Genomic DNA, 12655 nt, shown 5'->3' with positions numbered 1-12655 from the left:
TCGTTTTTACGTTGTTATTTTGTTTAGTCTGCAGGAGTTCATGACCAGAGGCTCAAACACACCTTTGGTACCACCACTTGAAGATCCGGAGTCAGTCCTTCACAAAAACAAGAATAAGAACGTGAAGGAAGATTACACGCCAAAGAAGACACCATTTCAAGAACTAAAATCAGCCTTTTTAAGGAATTCGGGAAAGAAGACAGTAGAGTCAAGTTCATCCTCAAAGAACAAGAGCAAGCTTAAACACTTGGATCAAATACCCGTCCAAACCGAATCTGAATACGATACAGAGCCTGAATTTGAAGAACATACGAGCGAACCTGAGAACGAACCAAGGAACAAGATGGCAGACATTGAGGAGATGTCCATGGGAGCTTACAAGAAGTGGATCCGAGAAGATGTGTGTCCCGGTTTAGTCCAGCCCGCAATACCTGCCACTGCCACATTCGAGCTGAAGGAGCATATCTTGACTGCACTGAAGGATATCCCATTTTATGGGAAAGATCATGAGGATGCCTTTAAGCATCTTGATGAAGTCAATGACATTGCGGATTACTTCAATGTCCCAAATGTCAATAGAAACATCATCCTGCTCATAATGCTTCCCATTACTTTTAAGGGAGCTGCTATAGAGTGGTTAAAATCACTTCCACCGGGTACAATCACCACTTGGGCTCAAATGCGTGAGCAATTTCTTGACCAGTTTTTCCCGCCATCCAAGATAGCTAAACTCAAGAAGGCAATAGCCAACTTTGAACAACACCTGGGGGAGTCATTGTACGAAGCATGGGAGCAGTACAAGGGCTTGCTCAGAAATTGCCCTCAGCATGATCTTAATGTGCAACAAGAGATGTCGATTATCTATGATGGGGTCAACGTTATGACAAGACAACTCCTTGACTCTCAAGGACCTTTGACAAAGAAAAATCCAAGGGAGGTCAAGGAGCTGATTGAAGAATTCGCAAAGCACTCTCGCGAGTACCACAACCCTAGGCAAGATGGAATCAAAGGCGGTGGAGGTGCACAAATTAAAGAAATAGTAGCCATGATGGCTATGCTAAATAATATGGACCGGAGGTTGACACAAATGGACCACTCAATTCATGCCATAAGAGTTGGTTGCAGGAGGTGTAATGGTCCACACTTAACCAAGGACTGCAATTTAGATGAGTTTGGGAACAGAAAAGATCAAGTGTGCTACTCGAGTGGGGACAAGTATGATGAAGACTGGAGGAAACAAAAGAAAGAGTGGCTGCCATATGAAGAATTTAAGAAGCAAAAAGAAGAGAAGTCTAGGCAAACAAGCTGAGGCTTTTACCAAAAGGAGCAGCCACCAGCTGAGAAGAAACCCGATCTAGAGACCATGCTTATGAAGTTTATGGAAGCCTCGGAAAAAAGACACGAGGCTACTAATTCTGCTATTAATGAACAAAGAACTTTGGTAAAGAATCATCATGCATTGATGGTAGAACAGCAAGCTTTAATACAAAAATCAACAAGCCTCCATTAATAATCTTGAAGTACAACTTGGTTAACTAGCCACTCTGGTTCATGAGAAGTTGTCCCCGAAAAATCCTGAAATGAGGACCCAATCTCATGTAATGGCCATACATACTGAAGAAGAGGCCATCTCTGAGTTCCTGGAGGCATTAGAAGAAGAACCACAGCAGCCCGATCCAAAACCAAAGAAGCCAAAGTTTGAAAGTGAAGAGGTTGCTGAAACAACTGCACCACGACGTGGCACTTGTCTGGCCATGACGTGGCCCTTGTCTGAACAAAGAGTTCTTGAGCCTATTCCGGTCTATCAACCTCCTTTACCATTTCCGTCTCGAGCGCATCTCAGTCCACTGGAAAGGAAACATTTGGAATTTATTCAACAAATAAAGGGTATTCCGATTAACACCCCTTATATTGAGATGCTTGCAAAAATCCCAGAATACACGAAGTTCTTACAAAACCTGTTAGCCACTCGGAAACAACTAAGGAAACGTTCTAAGGTGATTCTAAGTGAGCAAAGCTCAAAAGCTGTGTTGGGAGAGATACCTAAGAAGATGGGAGATCCTGGACGCCTCACTCTTCCATGTGAGTTTGGTAACAACATGAAGGTTGATGCTTTAGTCGGTTCTGGGGCTAGCATTAATTTAATGCCTTATTCATTTTATCAGAAGTTGGATATTTAGAAGTTGAAGGCTACACGAATGACTATTCACATGGCGAACCGTTCAGTGACACAGCCCCAGGGCATTATGGAGGATATTTTAGTAAAAATTGGAAATTTTGTTTTTCCAATAGATTTTGTAGTGTTGGATATGAAAGAAGATCCCGAGGTTCCAATTATCATTGGTCGTCCGTTACTTAACACTGTTGGAGCTCTTGTTGATATTCGCAAGTCTAAGCTCACCTTGAGGGTTGGTGATGAAAAAGAAATTTTTGGGATAGAAGATGGCTTTCAAAGGAATCATGTTCAAGAAGAGGTGTTCACCATTAATGAAGACAATGAACTTGAAGAATTAGAAAAGCTCATGGAAGAAGAGATCAAGACAATTCATAAAGTCAAAAGAACAAAACCAAGAGCATATGTTCCCTGTTTAGTTGAAGTTATTGCTTACAAGAGTCCACATTCTTGGGTAAGCAAGGAAGATGATGAGATGACAAGTGATGAAGAAGAGGTTGCTTCAAAGATGACAAGGCAAATGGTGAAAGAAGAGACAAATAGTATGGAGCTCAAGAGTGAAGAAAAATTAAAGACTAAAGGGACCAAACGCAAGCTTGATGAAGACGGTGTGAAGGCTAAAAAGGAGAATTCGAAAAAGGCATATAAAAGACGTGTGCAAGCTTACAAGAGGCGTTTCAAGGAACAAAAGGTCCAGCTGGTGATGGACTCTTTAGAAGATTCAACGAAGGAGGCACGGAGTCCAACTCATGACTCCATCCAAAAGAAGCGCTTCTCGAGAGGCAACCCGAGCTTTGTTTGCATTTTCTTTTCTTTTAATTTTTGAGTTTTAATTAGGAAAGATATCAACTCATCGTCTAATAACTAATACTTGGTAAGAATTAGTTGTGGGGTGCTTTAATTAATAAATGGAATACAAAGTAAATAATTAAAACTCGTTACTCATTTTTTGTGTCTAGAAAAAAGCCACATCGTGGTGTGACAATACCACGTCGTGATTTCAGGATAGTTACGGCGATAATATGAAAATTTTAACAGATTATGTTCTTTTAAAACCCACGACGTGGTTAAGCCTGTCACGACGTGGCCATTAAAAAGTCATGGGGGGGCCATTTCTTAAACCCTTTTACCACATAATTGCTCCCCATTTGTTTACTGCCTCACGAACGGAAGCAAGGTCCCCACAACCGACTTCTTCAATTTGTCTTCCAAATCTTTCGCATTTCTTGTCTTCTACCTCCATCTGAAATGGGACCTAGAAGGGCTGTTCCACAGGAGGAGAATCCAACTGATGTGGCGAGTTTTCATCCTTTATATCGGTTTCCACGAAACATTTCCCAGCTATTATTGACTACATATGAAAATCGGTTGGGATGGTTATACAATAGGGAGTTTGCGATAGCTCCGATTGTTGATTAGGGATGGCTTGGTGGTGTTGGAATGGTTGTTGAATTAGAACGATATTGGACAAAAATATATGAGGGGGACCATTTTTCCTTTACTTGTCACGGGTGGAGGAATTTGTTCGCGATTCAAGAACCTGTGTACCGGGAATTATTGATGGAGTTTTTCTCTAGCGTAGTGTTCGAGGAACGCACCATTGACTTTAATTATAACCGGGCACTTGTGTTCCGATTGGGCGGCATTTATAGGGAGTGTAGTCTTCGGGAATTTGCTTGGCGAATGGGACTTTATACGGAAGTGGAGACTCAACCTCCGTTCTTCATACCATTTTTGCATGGGTGTGTTAAGGATTTTAATCCCGACATTATGGATGTCCAGTTTTGGCGGAGTATTTCCAACCATGAGTATAATACTCGTGACTCTAGTGAGTCACAAATTCGGAACCCCTTTTACCGATTTCTACATCGCCTTATCACTTTTTCTATAAATCACAAGCATCATGGCGATAAAGTTCCTATTCAGAATTTGTTCTATCTGTGGAGTCTTATTACCCTCGGGGTTTGCTGTGATTTACCATATATGCTTGCGAGGTTCATGGGGAAGAAAGCGGCTAATTCTAGGCCCGAGAGTCCGATTACGGGAGGACATTTGGTTACTCGCCTTGCTTGGTCGTATCATATTTTGACTCACGACTTTGTGAGGAATCTTACCCGATTCCCGGACACTGATTTAACCATTCAAGTTTTGGGAATTATGCGGGTAGTGGTAAATGTCGGGGGCCGTTTTTTTATACCATCGGTAGATGAGGAGCGGGAGGAGGCGCAACCAGAGCAACAACCACCAGCCAGACCTCAGCGTAGAAATCTTCGAGCTCGAGGAGAGATGGAGAGAGAGCGTGCTGCTCCACAGCATGTACAAGGAGTACCCACTGACCCTTTTAAGAGTCGGGTGGGAACTTATTTGGATAACCTCCGGGGAAATGCCATTTATCATACCCAGCTTACTGAGGGTATTTATTCACATTTGGGTGTGACCCGGCCACCATCCAGCCATCTCATTATCCTTATTTTCCAACATGGGAGGAGCTTTGGAATCCGTGGAATGATGGGGAAGGACCGAGTGGAGTGCAGGGACGAGGGGATGATGATTGATTTCTTTTTCTATTTAGTTTATTTTGTTTTATTTTAAGGAGTGTTCTTTTATGTTTGAATTTGGTTTGTGATGTAAGACTTTGTTAGACTATTATGTTACTCTTTTCTTTCTTTTGGGTTGTTCCTTTTTCAGATTAGCATTGGAATTTTCAGAAGGAAGTAAGGCTGAGTCAAGAGTCGTGTTTGTCTAGTCAAGTCAAGGTTCGCTTAAAGTCATGAGTCGAAACCCACAATTAAGGATAAGTGTGGGGTACGTTGGAAGGAGAGAGGTTAAAATAGGACAGTATATTTATGTAGAAGAGTCTTAACCCATTACGACACTGGTCAAGCTGCTAGGATGAATAAAGTGATGAGGAATTTTTTTCTGTCGTCCAGTTTCCACAACGTGGCTTTCTTTCACCACGTCGTGGCCTGCAAAATGTGATGCATTATGTTCGCGTTTTTATCAAAACTCACGACGTGGCTTTCTTTCACCACGTCGTGGCCTGCAAAATGTGATGCATTCTATTCGCGTTTTTATCAAAACTCACGACGTGGTATTATGCACCATGACGTGATTTATGATTTTCTATTCGTCTTGAAGATCCTAAGCGTCTTTTACCTTGAGGCTTGTCATGTTTCTTCTTGGGATCATTATGAAGACTATTTTGCCTCGGTTCTTCCTGCATATAATGTGGCGTATGCTTTCCCACGTTTTTCTACATATTTGCACCCACTTTGAAGAGTTGAAGTTTCGAGTCGTGCTCATGGTTTATTTATATATCCATCCAGTTCAACACCAAGTTTATATTCTAGAGAGGTCCATGTTCGAGATGCACGTTTTCCACGCTTTTGGAGATACTCACACCACTATCCAGGGGAGTATGTTCCTTTTTCTCCCTTCTCTTAATTTTGATTTATTTTTTTGCATACAATGAGGGCATTGTATGAAACAAGTGTGGGGTAGGGGTAGAAAAAGTAAATTACTAGAAAAATTGGAAATTTTAAATTTTTAGTAATTAAATCAAGTAATAATAATTTGAACTGTAGTTGCTAGTGCTATATGGGATGATCCGATAAGAGCTCAAATGGTTAGTTGAGCCAATACACGTTATAATGCATTTGTGGCCTCCCTTATTTTAGTGAAATCATGGAACAAAAACATAATCCCACTTAGTTTGAGGGATACGATATGTTTAGCATCGTGTACCAGAAATGTATCCAGGAAAATTAATATCTTTAACCAATAAAGGTTGAAGTTGAGCGCCCCTGCTTAAGCATGTAGGTTTTGAGTGAAAAAAAAAGTGAATTACATGTTTAAAAAAAGAGAGAATTACAAGAAAAAGTTTGAAGAATTTCTGGAGCATCAAAGTCAAAGTATGAAGATCAAATATGAATAAATTCTAAAGAAATTCAAAAGTTGAAGATACCCAAAAATCAAAGATCAAATATCAAAGAAGTGAAGAATTCCAAAAGAGTTCCATAGTGGTATCATAAATTGTAATTGTCTAGATTATGTATGCTTGGGTTGCTCAACCAAAAACACCTTGAGGTTAGGAGGTTTTCTGCGGATGGATTCGGAGGGATGCATAAAATGAGCATTGTTCGGAAGAAATGGGCGAGTGTTTATGAAGATTGTGAGTATTTAAAGTAGGCGAGGTTACTTAGGAAAAATTTAGACACAAATGCATGCATTGAGGTCTTGGCATAATGGTTGAGCTGGAAATGGATTATTATATGAAATACTAGTGATGAAGGTTTGAGCTTAAATAAGTAGATTTGCTTGAGGGCAAGCAAAGCCTAAGTGTGGGGTGTTTTGATATTGCCATATTTATACATATTTTTAGGCAATATTGATTTACATTTTATTATTATTTTGGTTATATATATAGAATTATGATACTTAGAAGGATAAAATGTTATTTGCAGCTCAAAATAAAACATTTTCGAAGAGAGGGACCAAAAGTGACAATATATGGAACATTGGAGACTTGAAGCACAAAAGATGAAGAAATCCACGGAACTTACTAAAACCACGACGTGGAAGAGACAACCACGACGTGGCATGAGTATTCTAGAAGATAAGATTACGTGAAGAAGGAGTCCTTGCCCGATACGGATAACTTGGAAACGACGACGTGGCACGGGATTTTTCAGGATATTTATGCACTCTTGGTCATTACGATGGGAGGACTTTGGCTAGCTTAGAGGGGTTACGGGAGACGATTTTTAGAGGAGAAAAAGATCTGGAAGCTGGTTCTAACACCAAGGAAGAAAGAGTTCATAAATTGGTTCATAGTTTGGTACACTTTAACATGTTTTTGACTATAGTATTCGTTTGTTTAGCTGTTAATATGTCCAGCTAAATTTAGTTGCTTCTGTTAGCTAGATGAAGCTGGAACTCATGGTTTGAATGCATTAGATTTGACTTTATTTATTGGTTATATGCTTGTGTTGACTGATTTCACCTAACATGTTTAGTTAATGATTTAATTGCTTTAAATTCTTGTTCTGTGTAGTTAGTGAACACAAATTTGCATGAATATGAATACCTACTAACAAAGTGAACACTAGTTTATTAGAGCTAAGATCAAACCAATCTTAGATAAGTAATTGAATCATTGAATTAAGTTGTGTTAGAGAACTCATACTATGACTGTAATTGTGTTCTGATTAATCAAACTTCATAGCTCCAATCTTATTTAATAATTGATTCTGTGTTAACTATTGTGTGACTATACATAGATTTACATGAATTGATTAATAATTAGTAGGTTTAGAACTAAACTGCTAATACTTCTTAAATTGATAACCAACGGTAATAGTCTTGACTAATGTATAACCATTGAGTGAAAGTGGATTCGAACTAACAGAAGTATTTTGCTTATTGATTGAGTTTTTGTTAAAGAATTAAGTTCGTCTAAACTTGCAAAGTTATCTAACAAACCCTTTTTAGCTTATTAATAATTAGATTAATTTAGTAGTGCATATATAAATTAATAACATCGTTCCCTGTGATCGACACCCGACTTACCTAAGCTATACTGTAATCTGACTAGGTACACTGCCTATAAGTGCATAGTTAGTCTAAGTTTGTTAGGTTATAAATATTAAAATTAGTGGGTGCTTCCGTGCACATCAATTCTAGTACAATATACTCCTGTTCTCCTAGAATACACTCTTATTATTTTATATATGAATTCATTCTGAAAGAATATTATTGTTGACATTAATGACGAATTAAATTAGTTTCCATAAAAAGTATTTATAAATATGGATATCATTTAATATACATTTAATGTTTACTCAGTTCTTATTGGTGCATTCTAGCACACAATAGATATGAGAAACATTTGAACCTACTTTTATATATATATATATATATATATATATATATATATATATATATATATATTCCGATAAACTGCGTGTTATTGTCGATACACCATGTTTCATAATCATAAAGGAAATCATTAGCCGTAAGAAACTAATCGTTGAAATTAAACTATACGCTAAAAATGAAACAATGCAATTAATGTTGTGTAAGTTTCAAATAGTACGTGATATATATCTTTCGCGTACTATCTTTCGCGTACTATTTGAAACTTACACAACATTAATTGCATTGTTTCATTTTTAGCGTATAGTTTTATTTCAACGATTAGTTTCTTGTGTCTAACGATTTCCTTTATGATTATGAAACATTGTCACTCTTTCGCGTACTATTTGAAACTTACACAACATTAATTGCATTGTTTCATTTTTAGCGTATAGTTTTATTTCAACGATTAGTTTCTTGCGTCTAACGATTTCCTTTATGATTATGAAACATGGTGTATTGACAATAACACGCAATCTATCGGAATATATATATATATATATATATATATATATATATATATATATATATATATATACACTTTAATAAGCATTTATCATGTTTTGCTGAATTTTAAGAAGTACAAGAACTTATGCAATATATACAATGGATTTATGCATGCATAAAATTTAGAACTTATCTAATCAACTATTGAAAAATTCAATATCTATTATCGTTTGAATTGAAAAAGTCAATGTGTATTATCGTTTCACCGAGTCAAGCTTTCCTATTCAAATAATAAACCTATTTTATTGGAAACGCGACAATAAATTTATATAACCTATAATCTCCCGAGATCAAGTCAGCAACTATCTTGCCATTTCTCTCTCATCCTTATCTTGACTCGGCACCCCTATATCTCGGCCTTCCCAATTGTTGCTAAAATTGACGATCTCATGCTTTCATTCTATATAACTTGCAGCGTAGCTTGAAGTAGAACATTTTAGTTCATCGATATTGATATTTGACCTACAGGTTTACAAGGTTAGTTCTCTTAAAACCCTAAATCAGTTATGTATTTGAATTTTTTACAGGTGGACGCTAAAAATATAGCTTCGGCCATCAGCAATGAAGTTAGGAAGTTAGGATTCCTCAATTTCTTTTGATTCCACCGTCAGATAACCTTCATCACCATCGAACAAATCACCGTTCACCGTTGCCTCCTTCTACTCTCTTTATCTCCATCGGTTGATATGGAATTATCACCTACTTATGTTCTCTCCAACTCGATCGCAGAAGAGATTCATAAAGAGAGAGCAGTTGTCATTGCCATCGTCGATCTGGTGTGTTTTATATCTACCCTGTCATCATTCTCTCCTCTTCGACACCTTCTTCTTTTGATCATTTTGTTCATTTCTTTGTAGAAGGTTTTGGAGGGGGTGGTGTGTGGCGTTGAGCCAACGACAGCGCTCCCCAGTCTGGTAGTACCAGAACCCTAAATGGATTTATGTTTTCTAGAAAAAGGTTTTGAGTTCTTGCACTTTTCGATTTTTTGTATTGGCTTTAGATTTCATTTGTTTCTTAACTACCAAACTCAATATGATCACAGGAAGAAACATAATGGAAAACCTCACCAGACCTTGATTTTGAGGTTTAACCCTAGGTAACGTTTCTAACCTTGAAGTATCTGTCTTTATAAAATCTCTTTAACCTGTCACACCAACCAGGACAACCACCGCTACACACATGCACCATCACACACTACTTGTCTATGTCTATGCTCACACACTCATCACTCTCTTTATTCTTATCTGTTCTGATTTTACTTTTTTTCCAAAATGAACGTGAACAATTTATGGGGTTCACTGTGCAAATAGAGTTTTTCCAACGAGAATAGAAATTGGTTTTGTTTGTTTCTTCAGTTTATTACATCAGTAGTAGATACTGAGTGGGGTATCTATGGTTCAGTTTTGTTTTTTTTTTTTTTTGAAGCCATCCTCAGATGTACCTGTCCCCTCTAAGATTCTCTATGTACACACTCCACCTTCATCCCCTTTGTTACCAGGTAAGTTGCATATTACATAAGTTTCCTTTGTTGCTTGGTGATTTAATGCTTAAACTTTTTATCTTGATAGGTCTGATTTTCTAGATGATTTAAAATATCCACTAATGGTTTTTTGTTAAGTCAAGTGTGAGGTTAGGAGTTATTTTTCTGGTTTTTGCTTTTATTTCATGCCTCTTCTTTGTTGTGTTATGATAGGTATTGACGAAATTGCCCCTGAATTTATGTACCTGCCCAAGTTATGTTGTAGATGCTCGCTTTCGTTAAACACATTGTACATGTCCAGTTTATATTGTAGATACTCAATTTTAGACGAAATTGTCCTTGTGTTTTGTACATGTATCCGAGTTGTGGTATCTGCCTATTGGAAGTCTTTATATAAAATTATAACGAACTTCAAGACTTTCAAGTGCATGTTGACATTTTTTTGGCAGATCCAACCATAAGTGATCTATTGAGGTTCTGCTTTTGGTGAGTTTCTTTTGTGGTTATGTTAGTAAGGTTTTTAGACCAATTCAAGGTTAAAGTTCATACTGATCTCTAAATTTCTAATTGTGTTAATCGACTTTTTGTTTGTGGGTTTGGTATGGTATGTAGAGTTTGATATAAATAAATCTGCAAATGAAGGCCCAAAATCTGATATGAAGGTTTGAAATCAACAAACCCTCCATTTTCTTTGTTTTTATTTGGGTTTTTTTGTAGGTAATGGGTTTGATTTTTTGTTTAAAGGCTTTAAGTTTTGCTACCAACTAGATGTTCTGGTGCATAATAAGTTTGATTTTTGTTTTTTGAGTGGATTATCTATTTTTTTAATACAGTTGATTTTATAGTGTTAGATTATTTTAAGATGTATAATTGTGCTGGCATTTACTAGATTATTTGTTGGGTTGATCTTTTTAACTAAAGCTATTTTTTCAAAGGCTTTTGATCAATAATAACTGACATCTCTTTCTGGATTTTTACTTTTGGAAGGTGATATATCAAGTTTACAAATGTGTAATTGGATGAGAAATCTAACACGAGCTTTCAGATTTCAGTCTTGCTAGAGAATGACCACAAGGGGCATACTTATGTATTTAAAATGGTAAGGCTTTTCATAATTTCGGTTGCACGACTTCATTATAATTGTGTCAAATTTTCTGATGCCTGAAAAAATACCCTCAATTGACATTTTCTTAAAATTATAATGTGTTAATAAGCCAGATAAATTCTTGATGTTATCAGGTTCAAAGCAAAAAGCTTATTTCCGATGTTTGGTTAAGTTTATCTTGGTAATCTTTATTCCACCTTAAAAGTGTTGTTTTTGGTTTTCTAACAAATTTATTTTAATGTAGGACATAATGGCTTAGAGCAACAAGAAATGGAACATACAGACTCTTGATTGACCATATTTTAGCATCGGTTTATAAACATTTCTCAAATATAAGGTTAATGGATTTTTATAATGGGGTGGTGTGGTGTGTGCAGGTCAAAAAAAAAAAAAAGTCTTTGGAGCTAATCCCGTGGTTGGTGAAACTCTTGATGGAAGGAAGGCTTAAGATGATGCTAGAAGATATTATAATATAACTTATTTATTTACGATCAATTTATCATGTTACTTAAACTTTTCGTTGATCTAATATGTATAACTTTATTACAAATCAAAAACATTCATTGAGAATGAGATACATGAATTTGATTTAAGAGTAACAATATAATATTAAGAAAACTATCATTTTAAGCGTAAGTTAGCAACGTAAAACATTCATTAAAAGTTAGATATGTGATTTTGTTTTCGTTTTTGTCATGTTGTCCAATGTTAAAACACAATAAAATGGATTGCTGGTGGAATGTGATTCAAGCATGACATTAACAAGTGTGGTTAATCAAAAAAATTTAAAATCTTTTGTTTAATTTCATAAACAAAATTATTTTTTTGCCTCCTACAAAAATGAGTGTTTATGATATCTATTTTGTAAAATTGTTAATATATAAATTTATTTGGAACTTATTTCGTCCTATCTTTTACATGTAATTTTTTCGAAAGTCTAATATATTTTTATTAAATTGCATCTGAATCATATTCATCGTTTTGTCGTTTTCGAGGTCTATACATCAATCATGATTGGCGGTAGAAGATGAAAATTGAATAACAAGTATATCAACCCTTTAACAATATATCATTACCTAAAGATAGATAAGTGAAAAATTTTACTAATTAACCAATTAAAAACTAGATTAACTACTGAAATTTTCATACAAAATGACATAATTACCATTTCTAGAAACTAAAATAATCATTTCAACATATGTATGAGACGTCCCACCTACAACCACACCACTAACAACTATGTCAGTGAAAAAGAAAAGTCATTGAATGTTTTGATTGATGCAATCTTTCCATCCTTGGAAATAAATAGATCTCAAACCAATTATATTATTTCACGTGCAATATTATCAACAAGAAATGATAGTGTCGATGAGATTAATGATTTATTGATCGGCCGATTCCATGGAGAAGAGAAAATTTACTACAATTTTGTTGAAGCTGAAGACGATATAAATAACTTATATCTTGTGGAATTCTT

General features: G+C 36.1%; 1 long non-coding RNA gene and 1 other non-coding gene across 3 annotated transcripts; one reads left to right on the top strand and one right to left on the bottom strand.

The window, feature by feature from the left end:
• Nucleotides 1-727: 727 nt before the first annotated feature.
• LOC145055884 (small nucleolar RNA R71) lies at nucleotides 728-834 on the bottom strand. The gene has a single exon (XR_013685432.1). It is a non-coding gene; the product is annotated as a small nucleolar RNA R71 (small nucleolar RNA).
• An 8053-nt stretch (nucleotides 835-8887) lies between these two features.
• Nucleotides 8888-11991, top strand: LOC145052869 (uncharacterized). Of its 2 annotated transcripts, none has more exons than XR_013684253.1 (3): nucleotides 8888-9369; nucleotides 9454-9550; nucleotides 9636-11991. It is a non-coding gene; the product is annotated as an uncharacterized LOC145052869 (long non-coding RNA). The 2 variants fall into 2 exon arrangements; XR_013684254.1 differs by having other exon boundaries at nucleotides 9451-9550.
• The last annotated feature ends 664 nt before the right edge of the window (nucleotides 11992-12655 follow it).

This window comes from Lactuca serriola, chromosome 5, assembly GCF_051521515.1.
Source record: "Lactuca serriola cultivar US96UC23 chromosome 5, Lser_US96UC23_V15, whole genome shotgun sequence".
NCBI classification, from domain to species: domain Eukaryota; kingdom Viridiplantae; phylum Streptophyta; class Magnoliopsida; order Asterales; family Asteraceae; genus Lactuca; species Lactuca serriola.
Note: the sequence above shows the minus strand (reverse complement) of the source record. Positions and strands in the feature narration are given on the sequence as shown.